The sequence below is a fragment of the Solanum stenotomum genome, chromosome 5, assembly GCF_019186545.1.
Source record: "Solanum stenotomum isolate F172 chromosome 5, ASM1918654v1, whole genome shotgun sequence".
Taxonomy (NCBI): Eukaryota; Viridiplantae; Streptophyta; class Magnoliopsida; order Solanales; family Solanaceae; genus Solanum; species Solanum stenotomum.
In genome coordinates this window covers 26,026,403-26,051,695 of record NC_064286.1, presented here as the reverse complement: position 1 = coordinate 26,051,695, position 25,293 = coordinate 26,026,403, and the positions used below count along the sequence as shown (strand labels likewise).

General features: G+C 36.5%; 1 pseudogene; it reads right to left on the bottom strand.

The window, feature by feature from the left end:
- Positions 1 to 225: 225 nt before the first annotated feature.
- Positions 226 to 4,879, bottom strand: LOC125863819 (uncharacterized; annotated as a pseudogene).
- Between the last annotated feature and the right edge of the window lie 20,414 nt (positions 4,880 to 25,293).

Here is a 25,293-nt window from a genome sequence, read left to right as displayed (position 1 = left end):
AAATTGTATCCGTATTTGAAAGATCGCCGACCTATCTCAGTATATTTGAAAGAATAACCATTTGCATTTAACTTCTCTATTGAGAGACACAACATATGTAATCAATCAAATACATTAATATATCTCAAAACTTTTTCATGATAAATCAACACTTCATAAGATCGAAATGATGACTCTGCAGAATAAACTACTATAAAAAATTTAATGTATAGTAAACAAAATAGTTCATACTAAAGCAAGATTAACCGTACTACAAATACACAAGTATTGTATTTCAATTGTTTCACTATCATCTCGAACTATCTGAGGCTTGTTATGCCTTGGGGATGCCTCACTATCACTAATGGCTCCGACATCATTCTTTTGTTGGCCATAATTCCAAAGAAGTGCAGTGTATCTTTACGTTAAAAACATTGCATCGAATTTATCGGTTGGATTTCCTTGTCCATAAGACAACCACTCAGCAAAGCATATAAATACCGCAATTCCTACATACATTAAGAGAAGAGAAAATAAAGATACAAATACATAAATAAATGAGAATACTAAATTCAAAATGATACGCCAACTTACAAGCTGCCATATTCCTGTTGAGGTATGTTTTCAATGAAGACTATCTCAAAAAACTCGTTCTCTTCTTGACTTGTTGATATATCTAATCCTCTGTTCTTGTAATTATCGTTCATTGTCAATTTTAGAGGAATGAGTTGAGCCAACTTTTTTACCTCAATCTTGATCGCTACATTATGACCTGCTACTCTGTAGGAATCATAAAGGTTTATACATTTATCATTAAGAGACACTACTATCAATATCCAGTGGAATTTGTCATTAACATGTACAAGAACAAAGATGTGATCCACCAGATGCCAAGGGATGCCAGCATGCACTTTATATCCTCTAATGTATTCACCTATAATATGCTCTTCATCACCGCAACAAATATCACTATCTAAATCTCCATACTCCCCCCAAATCGATGAAATTTGGGATGTAAACACACAATCGACGGTTGTGTATTTATATCTGCTTGCAGCTTCATACTTGGCTTTCTTTTGCAAATAATAGAAAATAACATTGATATGCTGAACAAAAAATGATAAATAATCATTAACTAATAAAATCAGTATTAATGAAAAAAAAGCTATAATTCATACTTACCGAGTCATTCAACGATTGTCCTTTGGAGGACAACTTGTAGAACCAATTTTTATTGTCTACAAGATCAACACCAAAATTCATTGGCATTGGAATGCCTGCTTTGTTCTTGCTGTATTGGTCTTGGTCATGCTGCCTAAAAGAAATACAACAATCAGAATGAATAGAATGTTAAACCCATAAATACATATTCAACAAAGGTGTATATTGAATATGATAATGAATACCAAAATACAACATACCACTTAAAATTCGAATACATAATATAAAATACTATTCAATTTATGTAAATAATACAAAACTGAAACTATACACTAAGATTCAGAATACAATAACCAAACAACCACTCAGACTCTCTAAAGTTTACAAAATACAACATGCAAAACAGATTCAAAATAGAGATTATGACAAATCACATCGATTTGAAAATATAAAATACATTAGACCACTCAATTTCTTCAGTGAATACAAAATTGTAACTACACAATCATATTTAGAATATAAAAAACCTACAACCACTATGATACTGTAATGATTATGAAATACAACATAATAAACTGATTCAGTATACAAATAAATCAAGCAATTAAAAAAAGCTGCAACGAATACAAATATCAAAATACAGAAATATGCAAACATCAACTCATATACTGTAATTAATATAAGATATATTGCTTAGAAATCATTATACAAAATTCATACTTAAATTTAAACAAAATTGAACCAGATGAACTCAAAAAGGCAAAAATATATATAACATGTGTGTCTTATACGTACTTGTTCTCATGCTTTGCCAGTAGACCTTCTCGGACCCATGAACAGTATGCATCCCACAAAGTTATATCATGATTGCCAGAAATAAGATCAAAGATGAAAGGGTGTTTTAGTTAAAAAATGAGAGGTTGCATTGATGAGCTACCTAAAATAAATATAAAATATTAACGAATAATATACAAAATATAAAAATTAGAGGGATTACAAGAAATCAATTTTAAGAGACATTAGTAATTATTATAATGTTATACCAGCAGATGATCTGAATTTTTTCAGATATGAAGATGTATTAAAAGGGCCTTGACGTCTGATCCTATGCATAGGTAATGGTGTTTGATCATGTCTGATTTTGGTTGGATCTTCATGTTGGTCTGTTCTTGCATATTGGTCTTGCTCTCGCTTTTGGTCTGGTATTTCACGGTGATGCTCTGATGAGGAATGATGGTTGTCTCTGGTACAGAGGTGATTTTATATTACTGAGACTTGGCATAGATTATCATCCAATTTAAAATGTAACTGTGTTGGCACATCCATGGGATCCATATAGTGAAGAGGGGTAGGAGATAGGAATTGCTCCTTGTCTTCATTTTGAACTTCATCTGGTAAATCATGTGGTTCTTCTAATACCAGAGGGATTGTTTTTGTGGGTATATCAAATTAAAATGCTGGTTGAGGTATCAGTATCTAATAAAAATGGATATTCCTTAATTCAAATTAAACTATTAACAATTTACGTAATTTGTCTAGAAAAGTAGAGAACATACCCTTGGCACTACAGTTCTTGACGCACTGACAACATCATCAATGCTGATTAGATTACGTACAAGGGAGTTGACAGAAACACCCTTTAAAAAAGTACACATAATATATAAATAAAATTTCTATATGATATTAACACAAAACATCACCAATGTACGCTTCAACATTGTGCACTAATAGAGTATGTTCATAAATTCATTTTTTGTCGGTCATTAAATTAAACGAACATACTTATTTATCAGCATTCATTAAAGAAACTGATATGTCATCTGTCTGCGTATTCTCATCAGTGACACGATCCTTGAAAAAAAGAATGAATAAACAATATTTTTGAAAAAGGAATACATATAAAATTTAAAAGACGTTACTTTTTTATCATCCACGCTGCTAAATTTTGATCTTTCATTTGTCTGTGTATTCTCATCATCAAACAGACCATTCAATCAATATACAACATTCTTTTTATACAAATGAATATATAATATATAACTATAAAAATGAATAAAAAGACATACCAAGAAAGTAGAATACAAATATAATCAACATCTAATATACAAATAATGACAATGGAATACAAAATTGAAAGGGGCCATCATATTGACCCTATAATCAATATACAACATTCCCTTCTTTTTATACAACTGATCATATAATATATAACTATAAAACTGAATAAAAATACACAACAAACAAATAAAAAAAAAATACAATAAACAACAAAGATACAAAAAATGACAGTGGAATACAAAATTGAAAGGGGGCCTATGATAGTGGTCATGCCATTATGAATGAAGAAAAAACATGCCTAAAGAGATAATACATATCAATTAAATACCTTTGTAGTCCCAAATTCATTTATGTCTACCTGATGTTGTTTTTCTGATAAATCTGGACTTGTAAATGATATAAAAGTGAATAAAAATACATAACAAGCAAGTAGAATACAAATACAATCAGCATCTAATATACAAATAATGACAATGAAATATAAAATTGAAAGGGGCCATCAAATTGACCCTTCAATCAATATACAACATTTCCTTCTTTTTATACAATTGATCATATAATATATAACTATAAAACTGAATAGAAATACATAGCAAACAAACATAAAATAAATACAATAAAACAACAAAAATACAAAAAATGACAATGGAATACAAAATTGAAAGGGGGGCTATTATAATGGTCATGCCATTCTAAATAAACAAAAAACATGCCTAAAGAGATAATACATATCAATTAAATACCTTTGTAGCCCCAAATTCATTTATGTATACATGTTGTTATTTTCCTGATAAATCTGAACTTGTAAATGGTGGTGGTCTTTGACCATCATCCCCATCATTTACGTTGTCTTGTAAATATTGTATGATTAACAATATTTATATAAAAACATTAAACTTAAATGAGTTTAAACATATCATTTGAGCAGACTGGTAATATTTCTTTCATTTAATCTGAAAAACGACAAGTAAGACGATAATTAATGATATGGTTAATACACATGAACTGAATACATTATGAGGGTAAAATGACTACAAATACACTGAATACCTCTATTACCATCATTGAATATGTCGCTCATCAATTTGTTGTAACGAGGTTTTGCTCCTATTGTTTGCTAGTTGAGCAGTCTAGGGATACAAGCATTATCTTTTTGTGCAAACTTCATGTGGACCTTACCACTGCACTCGTATATCCATATTTGAAGAACAATATGCATACCACATATTCTGTAAAATTGGCCATGAGAAGTCATCTTCTTGTTGATACGCTTGAGCAACTAATGGAATGCTTTTCTACTCCAAGGATATTGCATGTACCAACCACTCTCAACCAAATTAAAGTGAATTCTAGGAATTCTCTTTGTTGTCTTTTCGCCAGAATACAAATATGTATGGATGAAATACAATATGGCGAGCTTAAGAGTATCGTCTTCATTGTCAGCCCAAACTTTATTATTGAATCTATCAATTAAGTCTGATCTACGATTGAAATCCTTACCACCAAAGTACTGAATAATCAACATATTAGGTTCTTCAGTGTTAAACTTGAAATCACCTAGGACACCAACACAATTTAATCCAGTAATCAATGTAAACATCCTAAGTGTAAACTTCAAGACAGTTTCATTAACTCGGATAACAAGAGCCTGCCGAGTACTACATTCTAGTTCTAGTGCCATACAACACCTGCGAATTTGACCTTGAGCTACACAGTTTCTAATTCTCATAAAATGATCGAAACATGTTTTCTCATAAAACAAACTATATTGTTGCTTAGAAAGATGATCAGCCAACTGAGTTTTAATTTTATGGTTAACATAACAGTGAATGTGGAATGCATTCTTGGATAGATTTTTGCAGGCAAAAGCAGTTCCCTGAGTAAATGAGTTTTGTAAGAAAAATATTTAACTTGGCAAGCATATAAATATAAAAATTTAGCCGTAATGTAATTTAGAAACTACATCACACAAATACAAATTTGTACCATAATGTAACTTATAAATAAACCAAACATAGACAATAATTATTATGATCTAATGAATATACTAAATATGCCATAATTAATACAAAACAATGAAATAATAAGGAATGAATACACTAAATACAGTTAATATGTATCTTTACTTTAACTTAGAAAACAATCAAATGGCATCACTATTTGTTAAAAATCAAAACAAATGAATAAATTTGATATGTATCTTTACTATACTGGATACAAACAAGACTCTCACAATGTCCATAACTAGAAAATGATACACAAAACATAATGAATACAAACACATGTAAAAAAGTAACTTATAAAGCACACAACACAACTAAAACAAATATGCCGTAATGAATACAAAACAATCAAAATAATAAGGAATGAATACAATTTGAAATAGCATCACTACTTGTTTAAAAGGAATACAAATGTATAAAGTTAATATGTATCTTTACTTGATTGGATACAATCAACACTTTTACACTGTCCATAACTAGAAAATGATACACAAAGCATAATGAATTAATGTAACTTACAAAGCACACACCACAATTACAAAAAACTAGAAAGGGATGATTTCAAATATGTTGTACATTATCAAAACTAACAAAAATATCCCGAAAATACAAAAATAAAATAAATTGGAAATACAAAATACAAACTAACAAAAGCACAAAATCCATACACATTTGCAAATCTATTCAATATAAATACACATATTAAATGAATTTTGAATACAAAAAAAATTAGATCAAACTACAATCTAACATAAAATTATTGAAAAAATGGTTCTTTAATAATTTCAACTGAACATGCAAAAATACTGAACATGCAAAAATAATTAAACACCTCTTCGTCAACTATTTGGTCTTCGTCATCCTTTTCAAGTTCACCACGAGTAGACGAAGATTATACAGAATTTGAGGAAGGTTTTACACACCGATTGGGTCCTGTAAATGTTTCGATCGTCTCTCTTCCATTATTTTTGCAGTGGATCCTACATTATCCGCTATTTCATGAGTAGTACGTAGATTAAAGGATGGAAAATCGTTAGAAATTTGATGATTAAGCTGGATACCTCTAGTAAGTCTCTTAGATTCAGCCATTGGAGAGTGTTATGAAACCCTAACCGAGATTTCAGCAACAAACAACAATTCTGAATGATTTTTAAAAATAAAATCAGAAAACAAATCTAAAAATAGGATAAAGATGAATACATTAATCAAAGAGATTGTTGTGAATCCAATTTCTGAAAAAAAACCCCAAAAATGACGGAAGAGAGATAGGCGAAATTTGAATAATGAAGGAGAATTGGAAGAGGTAAATTTGAGAGAGAGAAAATAATTATTTTAACATATGAGAGAGAAGTAATTGGAAAACGTGTATTCAATGTGGGATTAAAAATGAAGTAAATTAGGATACACAATGTTTTTTAAACTAATAACATTTTTGACATTTTTACTAATATTTATAAAGTATGGAGGTTTTTACTAATTATGTTAGGTTTTTTGACTAGTTTGCTAATTATTCCTTTTTTTGATCATTGATATTAATTATCAATTCAAAAATTTGAGTCAATTATCAATATAGTGTATTATTATTTATTTAATTTTGTAATAATTATAACTATATATATACTAAATATACTATTTAATATAATAGAATACTTACATTATATATATATATATATATATATATATATATATACATATATATACACTTCTAACGTATACTAAGTATTCTACTTAATATAATAGAATACTTACATTATATTATTTATATACTTCTAATATATACTAAATATGCACACAATATACTATCTATTATATTAAAATACTCACATTATTTATATATATATTTCTAATTTATATTAAATATACACACAACATACTATCTAATATAATAGATTACTTACATTATATATATATATATATATATATATATATATATATATATATATATACACACACACATATATACTTCTAATATACACTATATAGTTGTTGGGCCAACTGACACTTTCTGAAAAAGTGGCCCAACGGATATCAATCAAAAGAGAATTTTTTTATAACATCGGGCTGGTTCGGGCTGGTGCACCGGTGGTCCACATACTGGTCTCATACTAGGCCGGCCTTACTGGCCTGTGAGTGAAAATAATTCGAATCGGCCCACCCCACTAATATAGGGGGTCAACTGTGATATATCGTGAGTTTATGGTATTGTTGATGCATTTCACTTGAATTTTGTGTGAGTTTTGGGCATTTTGTTGTTGGATATGATGGTTTTTATCTAATATTTGTAGGAAATAGGTTCGAAAACAGTTGAGAGAGAAAAGAACTGAAATAGCAGAGTTGGCAGTCGACGAAGCCCAACCACGGACAGTCATTTGATTTACGGGTCATAGGTAGGGAGGTGTAAATGTGAGTTCAAGGAAGTCTGACTAAGTGTGGAACCACAGAGGCAAACGACGCCCCGTAGAGTGTATGACGGACCGTAGATTGATGGCCGTCATTTGATTCAGAGAATTGAAGTTCCAGTACTTGAACCATGGAATAACAGGACGGACCGTACACCAATCCACAGATCGTAGGTGAAAACCATTGTTTGAAGAGCTTGAAAAGTTTGACCAACTGTTGACCCACGGAGGTGAACCACATACTGTAGGTTGATCCATGGTCCGTAGGTCGTGTCATCGATCGAAATCGCGTCTGGGCTAATATTTCCTTATTTTATTTCCTACTTGGTTTAGGATTTATATACTATAAATATAGGTTGTAATTTACGTTTTTGAGAGTTAGACCTCTTTGGAGACTATTGTTCTAAGCTTTTGGAATTATTTTGCAAACTTATTAGCAATTTAATCCTTGAAGCTCATTTATACAATTTACTTTTGATTTTCAATTCAAGATTTCAGTATTCATCTACTTTGATTGTAAGTTCATTATTCTTCTTAACAATAATATGAATTGTGAATTCTCAAGCATGAGTAGCAAAATCCACAACTAGGGCTGTGGGAACCATGAGCAATTAACAACGCATGACTAATAAATAAGTAATTCTTGAATAGTGTTTATGCATGTATTGTTAGTCTTTTCGTTTAGAATGCTTTCTAGCAGTGCGAAACATTAGAACTCCCCTAATTCTTACTTGATGGACCAAGGGGGTAATGAATGATAAAAAGATTAAACAATAGAGATTTAGTTAAGGAATTGTTGCTATCTAATAGCCTGACTTTAATCAATTGGTGTGAGGGTTAATACCCAACTCAGTTGACGCGACGGCTAATCCAGGGTTAAAGGTAAGGGTTAGTAAAGTAGAAACCCGTAGACTTACCAAGTTGTGAGGTGAAATTTCCTACTTGGAGGACCAATCACTTAGGGATATCAAACTTATCAAACTTGCATGTCAAACACTAGGACAAAGTTATTATTATTAAGAATACTGTGTTAAGATCTTGTGGGGAACACATATATCCTAGTTTCCATCTCATAGTGATATCTCAAACTGCAAATCCTATTTACTTGTTATTTATTGATACAAATCAACAATCTGTTATTTTATTTACAAATCCCTCCTTTGTTACTTTTCTCGAAAACAGTTTGACTAAACGTAGATAATTGTGAGTTAGCTTAAGTCTAAACCATATTCCTTGTGGGATCAACCTTAACCTGAAAGTTAGGTTCTTTATTTGGCAACGATCGTTTATACTTCTTTCGGGAGGTGTAATTAGGGAGTATCAAGTTTTGGCGCCGCTGCTGGGAAATATGACTTTTAGATTAAACTAACTTCATTATTGAACTTTAGTCAAGTATTTCCTGATTTTACGCTTTTGTTTTGCTTTTGTTTTCTACAGGTCTTGCCTCTTATGTATGCCAAGTACACAGAGTCGAGGTGAACCCTTGACCTCCTACGATCCTGAATTCAGAAGAACTTTGTGAAGAATAACTAATCTTAGGGTACAAAACAATCCAATTTGAGAGGGTCAAGGAGATGGAGATGATTTACAAACTCCTGGAGTTTTGAATGTACATGTTCATGTTTAGGGTGGTAATCTAGTTGAAAATGCAGAAAGAGTACATAACCAACAGGCACCGAGAGGTCGTGATAACTACAAGGTTTACTATGATTAAGTTGAGTCAACCAGTGCTATTTTTCTCCCTCCACTACCTCCGGGACATATTTTTGTGGTAACCAGCAGTCTTTTGCAAATGCTTACAGCAAGAGGGTTGGTTGCAGGGTTACCTTCGGAAGATCTATTTGCTCACATGACTAAATTGAAGAGTGTCGGTATGAGTGGCTTGTGACAACCAGACTTAGACATAGACATCATAGGTTTAAGAATATTCCACCCTCACTGACATGAGATGCTTCTGTGTTGTTTTCTAAACTGCCATACAATTCAATCTATACATGGGACCAACTGCACAGGGTGTGCATGGCAAGATATTTTCCGGTGTCCAAGAAGTTGAATCTGAAGGATAAACTAAATAACTTCATGGCACTGTCCGGAGAGTCAATGAGTAGTTCTTGGGATAAATTCACTAGATTTATGAAGAGTGTGCCCAACCACCGCATAGATGATGAGTCACTGAAAGGGTACTTCAACAGAGGACATGATGACAATGGAAAGGCTGTGCTAGATACTATTGCTTGATGATCTTATGCTGAATGAACTTCTGAGAAGATTGCTAAGAAACTCGAGAGGATCTCCAAGAACAATAAGGCATGGAGCACTAGAAAGGCAAATACTGGTAGAAGCACGTTTGCTGTCCAAACTGCACCAAATCAATCAAATGATGATATTCGTGAGGAGATGGCTTAAATGAGGACTGAAATTGGCTTGGTATTAAAGTATGTGAGTGGAAGTGCGATAGAGAAAGTGAATGCTGTGAACTACCAACCTAGAGCACCGCCAGTTGATGAGTACTTTTATGAGAAGGATGTGAACTTGGTAAATGATTAGACAGGGGGTTTCGAGCCAACGCCCAAGGTTCCAATTCGGATAATTGGTCTAAGGTCAAGGAAACCAAGGTCGAAACTATGGTAACTACAACCGTGAGGGAAACTATGTCCGAGATGGGAACTTTAACTACGACAACAACTACAATCAAAATGGTTATGAGAACAGGTTTGAGAGGAGTGGGCCCTATGTTCCACCTGGTAATAGAGATGCTGGATCAAGTATGACTCGCATGGAAGAGATGATGCAAAAGATGATGAAGAGGTTTGAAGCGACTGATTATAATGTGAAGGAGATGCATAATGACTTGTTTGGAATTGGCCAAAAAGTTGATGCCCATGCAGTATCGATCAAGAAACTTGAGCAACAGTTTCATTAGTTGTCCACTATGGTGAACCGACGTAAGTCAGCAACACTTTCTAGCAACATGGTTCAGAATTTGAAAAATGATGGTTATTGTATAGCGGTCACTACTCGAGGTGGAAAGCAGATGGTAGATCCTCCCATGTTGACCGAGGTGAAAAGTGTACCACAGAGAGGTGAGAATGAAGATGTGGTATTTGAGGAGCCAGTTGTTGAAGCATAGAAGGAAATTGAGGTGACCCAAAAAGTTATTCCCATGCCTAGACCTCCACCACCCTTTCCAGAGAGGTTGGTGAAAAAGACAGAAGAAGGAAAATATCGCAGGTCTATAGCTATGTTGAAACAACCTTCCATCAATGTTCCGATGATAGAAGCATTGGAGAAAATGCATGGTTATTCGAAGTTCATGAAGGATTTGGTGACCAAAAAGAGGGCTGTCAGTTTTGAAAGTGAAGACAAGTTGAAGCATTGTAGCGCCATTGCTACTAGGTCACTTGTACAAAAGAAAAAGGATCCTAGTGCTTTCACTATTCCATGTACAATTGGTATATTGCACTTTGCAAAGGCCTTGTGTGACTTGGGTGCTAGCATTAACTTAATGCCAATGTCGATCATAAAAAGTTGGGTTTGGGAGCTCCCAAGCTGACTGCGATGCATTTATTTATGGTTGATAGAACTGTGAAGAAACCTATTGGAGTGCTCCAAGATGTCCTTGTGAAAGTTGAGTCATTCATCTTTCCGGTGGACTTTGTGATACTAAATTGAGAGGTTAATTTTGAGGTCCCCATCATCTTAGGGAGACCATTTGTTTCTACTGGGTGTGGATTGGTTTATATGGAGAGAGGGCAGATGAAGTTTTGGTTGAACAATGAAGAGGTAACATTTAACATCTGTCGGTCTATGAAGCATGAAAGTGATCTTCAGTTGGTGTCGGTAGTCAATCATACTGTGGAGCAAGAATCATAAGTGGCTATTGAAGAGAGGTTAGGTGTTGAGGCACTAGCAGCTGTGATAATAAATTTTCATGGGATGGAATTGATGACTATGATGAGTTAGTTGATGCACTTGATGGGGTCAGTTTCGTTTCAAACCAAAGAAGCTTGACTTAGACATGAAGAATCGAGACACTCCTCTAGCATGACCATCCATTGATGAGCTTCCGAAGTTGGAACTGAAGGTTCTTCCATCTCACTTGTGGTATGTATTTTTGGGCTAGAATAACACGTTGCCAGTTATTATTGCTGTTGATTTGAGTGAAGGGCAAGTAGAGGCTTTGACATCGGTATTGAAGCGGTTTAAAAGGGCTATAGGTTGGACCATTGCAGATATATTAGGATTCCCTCGGACATTTGTTCTCATAAGATTCAACTCACACCGGACAGCAAACCAAGTGTTGAATATCAACGATGACTGAACTCCCCGATGCAAGAAGTTGTGAAGAAGGAGATCAATAAGTGGTTAGATGTAGGTGTTACATTTCCCATTACTGATAGTATTTGGTTTTTCCCAGTTCAATGTGTACCAAAGAAAGGCGGAATCACTGTGGTTCCCAATGCTAAAAATGAGCTTGTTCCAATGAGGCCGATCACTGGTTGGAGAGTGTGTATGGATTATCACAAGTTGAATGCATGGGCTGAGAAACACTAGTTTCCAATACCACTCATGGATCAGATGTTAGATCGTCTCGCTGGAAAGGGTTGGTATTGTTTTCTAGATGGGTACTCGGGCTACAGTCATATCTCCATAGCTCCAGAGGATCAAAAGAAGACTACTTTCACTTGCCTTGATGGGACTTTTGCATTCAAGAGAATGTCGTTTGGTCTATGTAATGCTCCGATGACTTTTCAACGTTGCATTATGTCTATGTTTTCTGATATGGTGGAAGACACTATTGAGGTATTTATGGATGAATTCTCTATAGTAGGTGACTAGTTTGATGACTGTCTGACTCATTTGCCTGAGGTGCTAAAATGGTGCGAAGAGTGCAATCTGGTGCTCAACTAGGAAAAGTGCCACTTCATGGTGAAAGAGGGTATAGTTCTGGGTCATCGGATTTCATAGAAAGGAATTGAGGTTGATCGAGCTAAGGTTGAGGTGATAGAAAAACTTTCACCACCCATCTTTGTAAAGGGTGTAAGGAGTTTTCTTGGACATGTAGGTTTCTATAGGAGGTTCATAAAGGATTTCTCTAAAATTGCACACCCATTCTGCAAGTTACTTGAGAAGGAATCTAAATTAGAGTTTGATGATGCTTGTGTGAGAGCATTTGTGGAGTTGAAGGAGAAGTTGACTATTGCACCTATCATTATTTCACCGGATTAGGGACAACCGTTTGAAGTGATGTGTGATGCGAGTGGGGTGGCGCTTGGCGTAGTATTAGGACAGAGGCGAGAAAAGATTCTTCATCCTATATATTATGCAAACAAAGCCTTAAATGTTTCTCAAAAGAACTACATTGTTACGAAACAAGAGCTGCTTGCTGTGGTTTTCATATTTGAAAAGTTTAGGTCCTATTTGCTTGGCACTAAGGCTATTGTGCATACCGATCATTCTGCATTGAGATATTTGATGGTTAAGAAGGATGTGAAACCGAGATTGGGTAGATGGGTACTTCTACTGCAAGAGTTCAATTTTGAGGTAAAGGATAGAAAGGGGACAAAAAATTAAGTCGCCGATCACTTGTCCAGATTGGAGGAGGAAGCTATGATCAAGCTAGAGGATGGAGTTGAGATTAATGATACATTCCCCGATAAGTAGGTATTGGCTGCTTCTTATGACCTAATTCCTTGGTTCGTAGATTTTGCTAATTATTTGGCAAGTGATTTGGTGCCTTCGGATCTTACATTTCACCAAAGAAAAAAAAATCATGTCTGATGTGAAGAAATTCTTTTGGGAAGAGCCTAACTTGTTCCGTGTTTGTGCTAATGGGATTATTCGTCGTTGTGTGCCTGAGGTTGAAATGATGAATATACTTGAGGCGTGTCATTCGTCGCCTGTTGGTGGGCACCAGAGTGGTATTCGGATTGCTCACAAGATTCTGCAGTGTGGGTATTACTGACCTACCATCCACCAAGATGCTCATGATTTCGCTAAGTCATGTGATCGTTGTCAAAGAGAAGGTGGAATTTTGAGGAAGCAAGAACTACCAATGAACTTGATATTGGTAATTGACCTATTCGATGTTTGGGATTTTACTTCATGGGTCCGTTTGTGGGTTCGCATGGGATGAAGTATATTCTTGTTGCGGTTGACTATGTATCAAAATGGGTGGAAGAAATTGTGCTTTCAAACACTGAGGGAAATAGTGTCACCGCATTCCTGAAAAAGAATATCTTCTCCAGATTTGGTACACTTGGGGCAATTATCAGCGATGTAGGTTCTCACTTTTGCAATAAATGTTTCAAGGCATTGCTTGAGAAGTTTGGTGTTTGTCACAACGTAGCAACTCTGTATCATCCACAGTTTAATGTGAAAGTTGAAAAATAGAGAGATAAAATAGATCCTTGCAAAGACTGTAAATGGCAATATAATTGATTGGTCAAGAAGGCTTGATGATGCTCTATAGGCCTATGGCATTGCATTCAAGACTCCCATAGGTATGTCACCCTACCAACTTGTATATGGGAAGTCATGTCATTTTCTTATAGAGTTAGAGCATAAAGCGATGAGGGAGCTCAAGAAGCTAAATCTGGATTGGGACGCCACATCAAGTCAAAGAATGAAATAGATGAATGAGCTCGATGAGTTTTGCCTGAAAGCATATGAAAGTTCAACATTATACAAAGAGAAGATGAAGAAGTACCATGATCAAAAGATTGACAAGCGTGAATTCGATCGCGGTGATTTGGTATTATTATTTAACTCAAGGTTGTGCTTGTTTCCTGGCAAACTCAAGTCCAAGTGGACCGGGCTACTCAAAGTAACCCAAGTATTTCCACATGTAGTGGTTGAACTCGAGAACAAGGAAGGAACGAGGTTAAAGGTGAACGGTCAAAGGATAAAAATATACTTGGGGCAATCTGAGAGTGTCAATGAGGTGGTAGATGATTGGGGTCTTGATGAAGTGTGAGTAATCAAGGTGTCTGCGTCGTGCCGTGATGTTCAATAAATCGCTGCATAGGAGGCAACCTAAGATGTAAAATCTATCCAACTATAGGAGTTTTTTTCGATATAGAGAGTTTTCTTAAATTTTTAGTTTTCTAGACAGATTTATTTATTTATTTTGAGTTTTAATGTTGGCTAGATAAGATTTGAATAGGGTTCGTGTCTGAAAAGTGTCTAGAAAATGCAAAAATGAAGCACAAATGTTTGCTATGTGTGCAGGAAAGAAAAGGGAAAACCTGCAGAATTTAAGCTGATGCAGTGGTCTACGGTTCCCATCGACGGTCTGTCATTCCATCGATGGACCGTGGTTGGCATCCATAGATCCCAGGTATATTTTCTGAAATTAGCTAAGTGTCAGGGAGAACTACGGAACCCATCAACGGACCGTCGATTGAACGATTGACCGTCGATGGGCTTTCGTCGATCCAACCTAGGGCTAAAAGTCGACCTGACCCGAATCCCTTCTAAATAAAATCCCTCATATTTTAAACATCCCCCATTTCCCTCTTTCTTCCCCAATCGTTAAAATTCTCCAAATAACCACCTCTAAACATTCCCAATCCTCTATTCCACCAAATCACTCCTGTTCTTTCCCTAAATCTTCCAGATCTCTTTCCAATCCTTCTTTTTCTTTTCTCTCCCCAATTTTCCTCTTTTCTAAGGATGAAAAACTATCATGAATTTTGTTGAAATGCATAGTCTAGGTGTTAAAAATGGACTGTTATTGGAAATTGTGATTTATGCCTGATAAAACTTGACAGAGGTTGGCACACTGGTCGACGCCCATGATCCATGGACCATTGTTTAACCTACGGTTCGTGATCTGGGTTTCGTCGTTCCACACTTGCAAAGCACTACTCAAGTGGTGAACCACGGTATGGACTACGGTCCGTCATTTGATCGAATGACCGTTCTACATGACTGTGGTTCCAACTTTAGTGACCTAAAATTGACTTCCTAACCTATGGAGGGGTACCAACGGTCCGTTGTTCCATCGACGGTCCGTAGGTACCCATCATAGGTCCCGAAAACAGTCACTGCCTACATTTTTTTTAATTTTTTGTATGAGTCCAAATCTTGCTCTAAATTTTTTTCTTAGGTACCTTTTTGTTCTTGAAGTACTAACTAGTCTTCTATAGGTACGATGGCACTGAAACAAGCACCCGTTTACTCAAGGAAGCGAAAGTCTAAGTGTGTCACCCCATCCCACTTCCTGATCAATGAGTCCAGTACGCATGAGTATGTCCCGGAGACCACCAGAGGCTTCCCCACTACCCCTGTGACTACGAGGAACAGAGCTAGTCAGGTAATTTCATGAGCGACAAGGTCGAGTTCACTGCCCCTAGTCTGAGGAGGGTCCCCACCTGCAGGAGAGTCGCAATCCGGCTCTGAGTCGCATTCCGACTCTAGTTCCAGTGGTACTTCCGCTTCTACCTCCGATGCCACAAGCACATGGGATGCCTAGGACCCCCCCAATGTTAGAGTTGAGCTGATTCACATCGCAATCGAGCCGAACAAGTGGTGTGTCAAGGGACAATACCAGATATATGTTGATGGGAAAGCACTATATGAGCATCGGAGGGTAGCTCGTGTCATACCCCGAGCCTACATCCTGGGCGGGACTGGCACTCGAGAACCATTGTTGGCCCCAAGCGAACCCTTGGCCAGACTTACTTACTCAGTTGAAGACTATATGCAATAAGAAAGGAATTCAAATGCTAAAAAACTTAACTGTCTCAAACTGAACTCATAATGTTTTGAAAATAAACATTTAACTTAGCCAAAATGGCAACTCAAATCTGAACATAAATCAATAACAAAATGATGACGAATGAACTGACATCTGACTAACTATCTATAAAGCCTCTAAAACAACTGAGATGGATGTCGGGACAAGCCCACGACATCCTAATGAACTATCTAATACTGAAAGTAAACAAAAGGGATCCTCCGGAATGCAAAGAAGATCACCAATAGACTCTGAACTGCTCAATGGATCAATGATGCACTGGATGCCGATCCTAGTTACCTACATCTACATCATAATACGATATAGGCCAACTGTCATCAGTACATTGAATGTACGAGTATGCGAGTTGGAAAGCTAAGCACAACATAGGCTTGAAAAAAAATCTAAAAGGAACTGAAGAAATTACCTGACTCAACTCAACTCAACACAACTGAACTCATTTCAATATAAAACAGTTTAAAACAAGTGCAATATAAAGAAAAATTATTTAAACATGATGTCTACTCTGTGTGTATGTAAAGATACAAATAAATCTGAGATGTATGTAAAAAAAATACAAATAAACTGATGTATATAAAAATACAAAGTACTACTGTGGGAGTTTCTCTAACCGACAACCATCACATAAGAGCTATTGTGATGATACAACGATCTCCCTCACGCTACTAGCGCATCGTATACCCTTCCAGGGGTATAGGACCTAAGCTACTAACTGGATCCACTAGTCTATGCTAAAAAGATTAACCTAAAAAGTATGACCCTTTTCTACCCATGATGGCTACATGGTTTATAGAAACGTGAGTTATCTGAACTCAAGCTCGACCCCATATCGGTGCTCAATACTACTCCCAAAATGTGGTACTAGCTCTTTATGTTTAAAACATTCTACTTTCTGGGATTTGAGATTAGTGTTCAAAAACTTTGCTCAAAGGCTATCTTGGAAATTAAAGTTTCCCCTCTTGCTTCATTTAGAAATCGATTACTCTTTTCTGAAAACTAGCCCGAAGGCTCTTTGGAAATCTCAGTTTCTTATTTAAATATTAATTTTTTTTAAATATCTGTGGGAATACTTAGTCCCTATATACTTTTTGAAGAAAAGAACTTCAACTTACTCATTACTGAACTCAAAACTTAAGTCTTAAAACAAAGTGAAATCGTTTGCAAAAGACTTTTGGAAAACTTTATGATCTTCTCTTAACTTAACTGTTGACTTCTCTTGACTTTGATCTTAACTGCTCTTGACTTGTCTCCTAACTGGTCCTTGAATTGAATTATGGATTTCAAGGATTGTGATTTGTGTTTGGAAGGATCTCATGTTATTTAGGAATGATTTTAGATAGCAAGACATGAGAAAAGACCGAAAGTCGATATCTGAGGGTGGGTCCGCGACGTGGAGACATAATAAATTTTTAGTTTCGAAATCAACTTTTGAGCTAGAAGACTCCGTAACGGCTCTGCGACGCGAAATGAAAATTCCCAATTCTGGGAACCAGCTCCGCGCGCGCCACCACCTTTTAATTTCGTTCGACGAAATTTCTTCTTCGATTTTCAGCTCTAAACCCTCTAAACTCGGTGTGTTCTTTTGCCCAACACTTAGAATCAATTTAATGTTCAAAGTACATCAGATTCTACACAAAATTGAACCTAAAATCACAGATTAGGATCAAACAACTCCTCAATGAATTCAACGAAACAAGAATCTAATGAAACCTCAACAAACCCATTCAAGAACTCAATTTCTAAGCTTTGAAGAACTTAAATTCACTGAAATAATTTATGATTGGCGCATGGGCGAATTAACCCAATGCTATGTGATCTCACATACCTTCTAGTGATTACCCCCGACGAAATCCACAAGCCATACTCGACGATCTTGACGAATCTTGAACGTTCTTCTCCTTTCTCCTCTTGTTTTCTCCTTTTCTTTTCTCTTCTCTCAAAACCCTAACTTTTTTTCCAAAGGCATTAAACTGACTAAGTTTAGTTTAGACCCCTAAGTAATTGCAAAAAACGAATTAAAATAAAAGGGTAAGGAAAAGACCAAACTACACTTCAAAATTCGGATTGAACTTTCCTTATTCCAACAACCCAACTTCCAAAGGGTATAACTCACTCATACAAATTCAGAATCGTGCAAACTCGGCGGTGTTGGAAATATCATTCCAAGAGATTTTCAACCATATCTGAAAGTGCATCTAACTCATCTTGATCTAGAAGTTATGACTGTTTGAAGTTTACCAAAAACTCATTTTTCCTAACCTAAACAAATTTCCAGATTTTCAATTCTTTCCAAAAATGACTATTTCCAATTCTTAGCTTCTTCCTAGCTATTTCAAATTGCAAGATGTTACAATATCTCCCCCTTGGGAACATTCATCCTCGAATGAGATTACTCTTACTAGGCTAAGGGTGGTAACATCAAGTTCAACCACACAACAAGCAAAGCAATTACAATATGCTAACTTATAATTTAAAGAGCACTAAGAAGAGAATTAGTACCTTGGTCTGCATTTTCTCTGGACTCAAAGAGATGTGGATATCTCTTTTTCATATCTTCCTCAGCTTCCCAAGTTGTTTCCTCAACAAATTGGTTCCTCCAAAGAACTTTGACTGATGCTACCTCTTCTGTTCTCAACTTGTGAACTTGGCAATCTAGAATCTGAACATGAATCTCCTCATAAGACAAGCTATCCTTGATACCAATATCTTCGATTGGTATGTTAAGTGAAGGATATCCCATGCACTCCACCAACATGGAAATATGGAATATTGGATGAACCACTGCTAACTCTTGTGGTAACTCCAATTCATAAGCTACCTTGCCAATCCTTTTGGAAATTCTGTATGACCTAACATACTGGGGGATAAGTTTCCCCTTCTTACCCAAACCTCATAACACCCTTCATGGATGAAACTTTCAAGTACACCCAATCACACAATCCACCTTGATACCTAAAAACACTATCTCCCCCTTGTTCAAAAGCCATAACTTTTTGCTTATGAACACTTGCCTTCAATTCAAGCAATAAAGGATCTTGGTCATGCTTTTCTTTACTTCTGACACTAATGATGATTCAGTCCCATTCATCACCACCACTCCTCCTTCTATGGAATCCATTAGTAGAATTCATAATCGTGCAAGAATATGCACATCTTTTGCTAACTCTTTCTTATCTTCCTCACATGGGCGGTACTACCCATAGACAACCTGCTTAAGGCATCAACAACAACATTAACCTTACCTAGGTGGTAAAGAATACTCATGTCATAACCCTTGAGTAATTCTAGCTACCTCTTTTATCTGAGATTAAGCTCTTTCTGACTAAACACATACTGAAGGCTCTTATGATCGGTGAATTCATCCACATGCACACCATAAAGATAATGACGCCATATTTTCAAAGAAAATACTACGGCAACCAACTCTAAGTCATGTGTTGGATAGTTCTTATCATGAACTTTCAACTGTCTGGAGGCATAAGCTATAACTTTGCCATTCTGCATTATTATACAACCCAAGCCAACTCTAGATGCATCACAATGCACCACAAAACCTTGAGTACCTTCCGGTAAGGTCAAAACTAGGGCAGTAGTTAACCTCTTTTTCAATTCCTGAAAGTTTTTCTAAAAAGCTTCAGACCATTGAAACTTCATTGTCTTCTGAGTCAACTTGGTCAAAGGAGACGAAATAGACGAGAACCCTTCGACAAACCTTCTATAATAGTCAGGAGAACCTCAAGAAACTCCTAATATCTGTTGGAGGTGTGGGTCTAGGCCAGTTCTGCACTGCCTCTATCTTCTGAGTGTCAACTCTAATTCCATCACCGGAAACTTTATGGCTCAAGAATGCCACAGACTCAAGCCAAAAATCACACTTAGAGAACTTGGCATACAACTTCCTATCTTTCAAAGTCTGAAGAACTATTCTGAGATGGCTAGTATTATTTTCTTCATCCCTTGAATAAATTAGTATGTCATCAATGAACAGTATAACAAACATATCTAAATAAGGTTTGAAGACTATATTCATAAGGTCCATGAACGCTGCTGGTGCATTAGTTAAATCGAACGACATGACCAGAAACTCATACTGACCTTAACGGGTCCTGAATGTTGTCTTTGGAATATCACATTCCCTTACTTTCAACTCTGCTAGTGCTATTCTATATGGCGGAATAGATATAGCACGAGTATCTGGAAGAAGGTCTATACCGAAGTCTATTTCTCTCTCAGGAGGGACTCCGGGTAGATCATCTGGAAAGACTTCTAGGAACTCTCTTACCACTGAAACTGACTGAATATGAGGTATCTTAACACTAGAGTCATTAACTCGGACTAAGTGATAGACACACCCCTTAGAAACCAACTTCCTTGCCTTAAGGTAAGGAATAAAATGACCCTTAGGAACTGCTGAACTACTTTTCCACTCTAAGGCTGGCTCATTTGGAAACTGAAACTTTACAACTCGAGTTCTATAATCAACTGAGGCATAACAGTCATGAATTCAGTCCATACCTAGAATGACATCAAAATCTACCATGTCTAACTCAACTAGATCAACCATGGTACTCTTGTGATTGACGAAAACAGAACAATCACAATAAACTCTTTCTGCTAGAATCAAATCACCAATATGTGTAGAAACACTGAATATTTCACTAATTTGTTCAGGAATAACATCAAAATTCATAGCAACATACGGAGTTACGAAAGGTAAACTCGCTCCTGGGTCTAGCAAAGCATAAACAGTAAAGTCAAAGACTTGGATCATACCAGTGACAACATCTGGCGAATCCTCTTGCTCTCGGTGACTAGTGATAGCACAAAGACGATTTCCTTCTCCGCCTGCCCCTGAAGTCTCTCATTTACCATTACACTGCCTGTTATCAAGACACTCCTTCATAAAATGACCGTTTTGACCACACTTGAAACAACCAGTGGAGCCATCACAAAACATCCATGAGTGGTTCCTACCACACGTAGTACATGCAGAAGGCTTACTACCCTTTTGTGCAATACTGCCTTGAGAATAAGAAGGCTTAGCTCTGAAACTCTGGGAATTCTGAATTTTGTACTCACCTTTGTTCCTTGGTGCAAGTGCACTTGCAAATGATAGAGCAGGTCCCTTCTATTTCTGTTGGAAGGATGATCGGCTCGCACTACTCTTTTGGTGACTGAACTCGTTCCCTGATGATTTAGCCCTTTTATTTTTAAACTCTTCTCTATCCTTCAGCTTATTCTCCTCAACTTGTTGTACATGGATCATAAGCCTTGCTAGGTCCATATCCCTTATTAACATAGCTGCCTTGCCTTCCTTTTTTGACTGACGAGACAACCCAACAACAAATAAACTTATCTTGCTCATCATGTCAGCAACCATATTCGGAGCATAGCGGCAAAGTTGTGTGAACTTCAGACTGTACTCATGAGCACTCATAGACTCTAGATTAAGGGTGAGAAACTCTCTTAACTTTGCCTCTCGCTACTCACGAGGAAAGAAACGCCCCATTTGAGCACTCTTAAACACAACCCAACTCACTATTGGCGCATCCTCAGCCCTATTTTTTTTCCATTGGTTGAACCAGATTCTAGCGACACCCTTCCTTTGGTATGCAACTATTTCCACCCTCTCCGCATCAGCAACATGCATCACATCAAATACCTTTTTCAACTCCTCAATGAAGTTCTCCGGATCCTCAGTGACACTTGAACCCATGAAGCTTGGTGGGTTCATACTTAAAAGCTCACGGATCCTTGAAGTATCAGCCACTTCCTGTCGATTATCTCTCTATCCAACTTGATAGGTCGCAACTTGAGTTAACATCCGGATAGCTTCATGAAATTTAGCCTTGGTGACCTCTCATTTGGGTTGCACTTCTAGTGCATTAGGTACCCCTTGTTCCTCAACATTTCTCCTAGCAGGACGACCTCTGACTGCTTTTCGTGGATGCATAATTATCTAGAAACACACGCAAGCATGAATTAGAGGGAAACTTCTTATATATCAAACTCTAACGCACGAAATGAGTGTGAAAGAAGTGAGAAATTTTCCTAAATGTTGCAGCCTCCTAATTATAGATGTGGTGCGTTTCACACCGATAACTAAGACTCTGCCGACACGGCTTGATAGACTCTCTAGGACTCTTGAACTCTGTGCTCTGATACCAAGTTTGTCACACCCCGAGCCTACACCCTGGGTGGGACTGGCACTCTAGAACCATTGTTGGTACCAAGAGAACCCTTGGCCTGACTTACTTACTGAGCGGAAGACTATATGCAATAAGAAAGGAATTCAAATGCTAAACAACTTAACTGTCTTAAACTAAACTCATAATGTTTTGAAAATAAACATTTAACTTAGCCAAAATGGCAACTCAAATCTGAACATAAGTCAATAAGAAAATGATGATGAATGAACTAACATCTGACTGACTATCTATGAAGCCTCTAAAACAACTGAGATGGATGTCGGGACAGGCCCACGACATCATAATGAACTATCTAATACTGAAAGTAAACGAAAGGGATCCTACAGAATGTAAAGAGGCTCACCAACAAACTTTGAACTGCTCACTGGATCAATGATACGTTGGATGCCGATCCTAGTTACCTACGTCTGCATCATAATATGATGCAGGCCAAGTGACATCAGTACATTGAATATACGAGTATGCGAGTTGGAAAGCTAAGCACAACATAGTCTTGAAAAGAATCTGAAAGAAACTGAAAAACTTAACTGGCTCAACTCAACTCAACACAACTGAACTCATTTCAATATAAAGCATTTAAAAATAAGTGCAATATAAAGAAAAGCTATTTAAAACATGATGTCAACTCTGTGTGTATGCAAAGATACAAATAACTCTGAGGTGTATGTAAAAAAAATACAAATAAACTGACGTACATAAAAATACAAAGTACTATTGTGGGACTTTCTCTAACTGACAACCATCACATAAAAGCTATTGTGATGATATAACGATCTCCCTCACGCCGCCAGCGCATTCTATACCCTGCTAGGGGTATAAGACCTAAGCTACTAAGTGGATGCACTAGTCTATGCGAAAAGGATTCATCTAAAAAGTATGACCCCTTTCTACCCCTGATGGCTACATGGTTTATGAAGATGTGATTTATCTGAACTCAAGCTCGGCTCCATATCGGTTCTCAATACTACTCCCAAAATATGATACTAGCTCTTTATGTTTAAAACATACTACTTTCTGTGATTTGAGATTAGTGCTCAAAAACTTAGCTCAAAGGCTATCTTGTAAAACAAAGTTTCCCCTCTTGCTTCATTTAGAAAGCCATTACTCTTTTCTGAAAACTAGCCCGAAGGCTCTTTGGAAATCTCAGTTTCTTATTGAAATGTGAAAACGTTTTAAATATCTTTGGGAATACTTAGTCCCCATATACTTTTTGAAGAAAAGAACTTCAACTTTACTCATTAATGAACTCAAAACTTAAGTCTTAAAACAAAGTTAAACGTTTGCAAAAGACTTTTGGAAAACTTTATGAACTTCTCTTAACTTGACTCTTGACTTCTCTTGACTTTGATCTTAACTGCTCTTGACTTGACTCCTAACTGGTCATTGAATTGAATTATGGATTAAAGGATTATGATTTGTTTTTGGATGGATCTCATGTTTTTTAGGAATGATTTTAGATAGCTAAACATGAGAAAAGACAGAAAGTCGATAGCTGAGGGTGGGTCAGCGACGCGGAGAAATATTAAATTTTTAGTTTCACAAATGACTTTTGAGGTTGAAGACTTCGTGACGGCTCCGCGACGTGAAACAAATATTCCCAATTTTGGAAACCAGCTCCGCGACGTGCCACCACCTCCCAATTTCGTTCGATGAAATTTCTTGTTCGTTTTTCAGCTCTAAACTCCGTGGGTTCTTTTACCCAACACTTAGAATCGATTAAATATTCAAAAGTACATCAGATTCTACTCAAAATCGAACCTAAAATCATAGATTACGATCAAACAACTCCTCAACGAATTCAACGAAACAAGAATCTAATGAAACTTCAACAAACCCATTCAAGAACTCAATTTCTAAGCTTTCAAGAACTTAAATTCACTGAAATAAATCATGATTGGCGCGTGGGAAAATTAACCCAATGCTATGTGATCTCACATACCTTGTAGGGATCACCACCGACGAAATCCACAAGCCAAACTCGACGATCTGGATGAATCTTAAACGTTCTTCTCTTTTCTCCTCTTCTTTTCTCTTCTCTCAAAACCCTAACTTTTTTTCCAAAAGCTTAAACTGACTAAGTTCAGTTCAGACCCCTAAGTAATTACCAAAAAAGAATTAAAATAAAAGGGTAAGGAAAAGACCAAACTACCCTTCAAAATTCGGATTGAACTTTCCTTATTCCAACAGTCCAATTTCCAAAGGGTATAACTCACTCATACGAACATGGAATCGCGCAAACTTGGCGGCATTGGAAAGATAATTCCAAGAGATTTCCAACCATATCTGTAAGTACACCTAACTCATCCTGATCTAGGAGTTATGACTATTTGAAGTGGACCAAAAACTCATTTTTCCTAACCTAAACAATTTTCCAGATTTTCAATTCTTTCCAAAAATGACTATTTGCAATTCTTAGCTTCTTCCTAGTTATTTCAAATTGCGAGATGTTACAACTCGTCCTATTACCGAGGAGCGTCGTGTTTTGACAGGAAGCTTCCACACCGTTCCCTCTATCCATGCACTATTCCAACAACACAGGTGTGACAGGATGGCTGAAAATCTGGGTAGATATAGCGAGGAGATGGTGCTTAAATTTGATGCTTCCTATGTGGCCACAATTTCTAATGCCTTGCCACCACGAACCAAGGATTTGGCACAACCACCCTTACTGACCACCATGGTGCGGGGCCTCCCAGTTGATATTTCCAAGACTTCCATCCGCC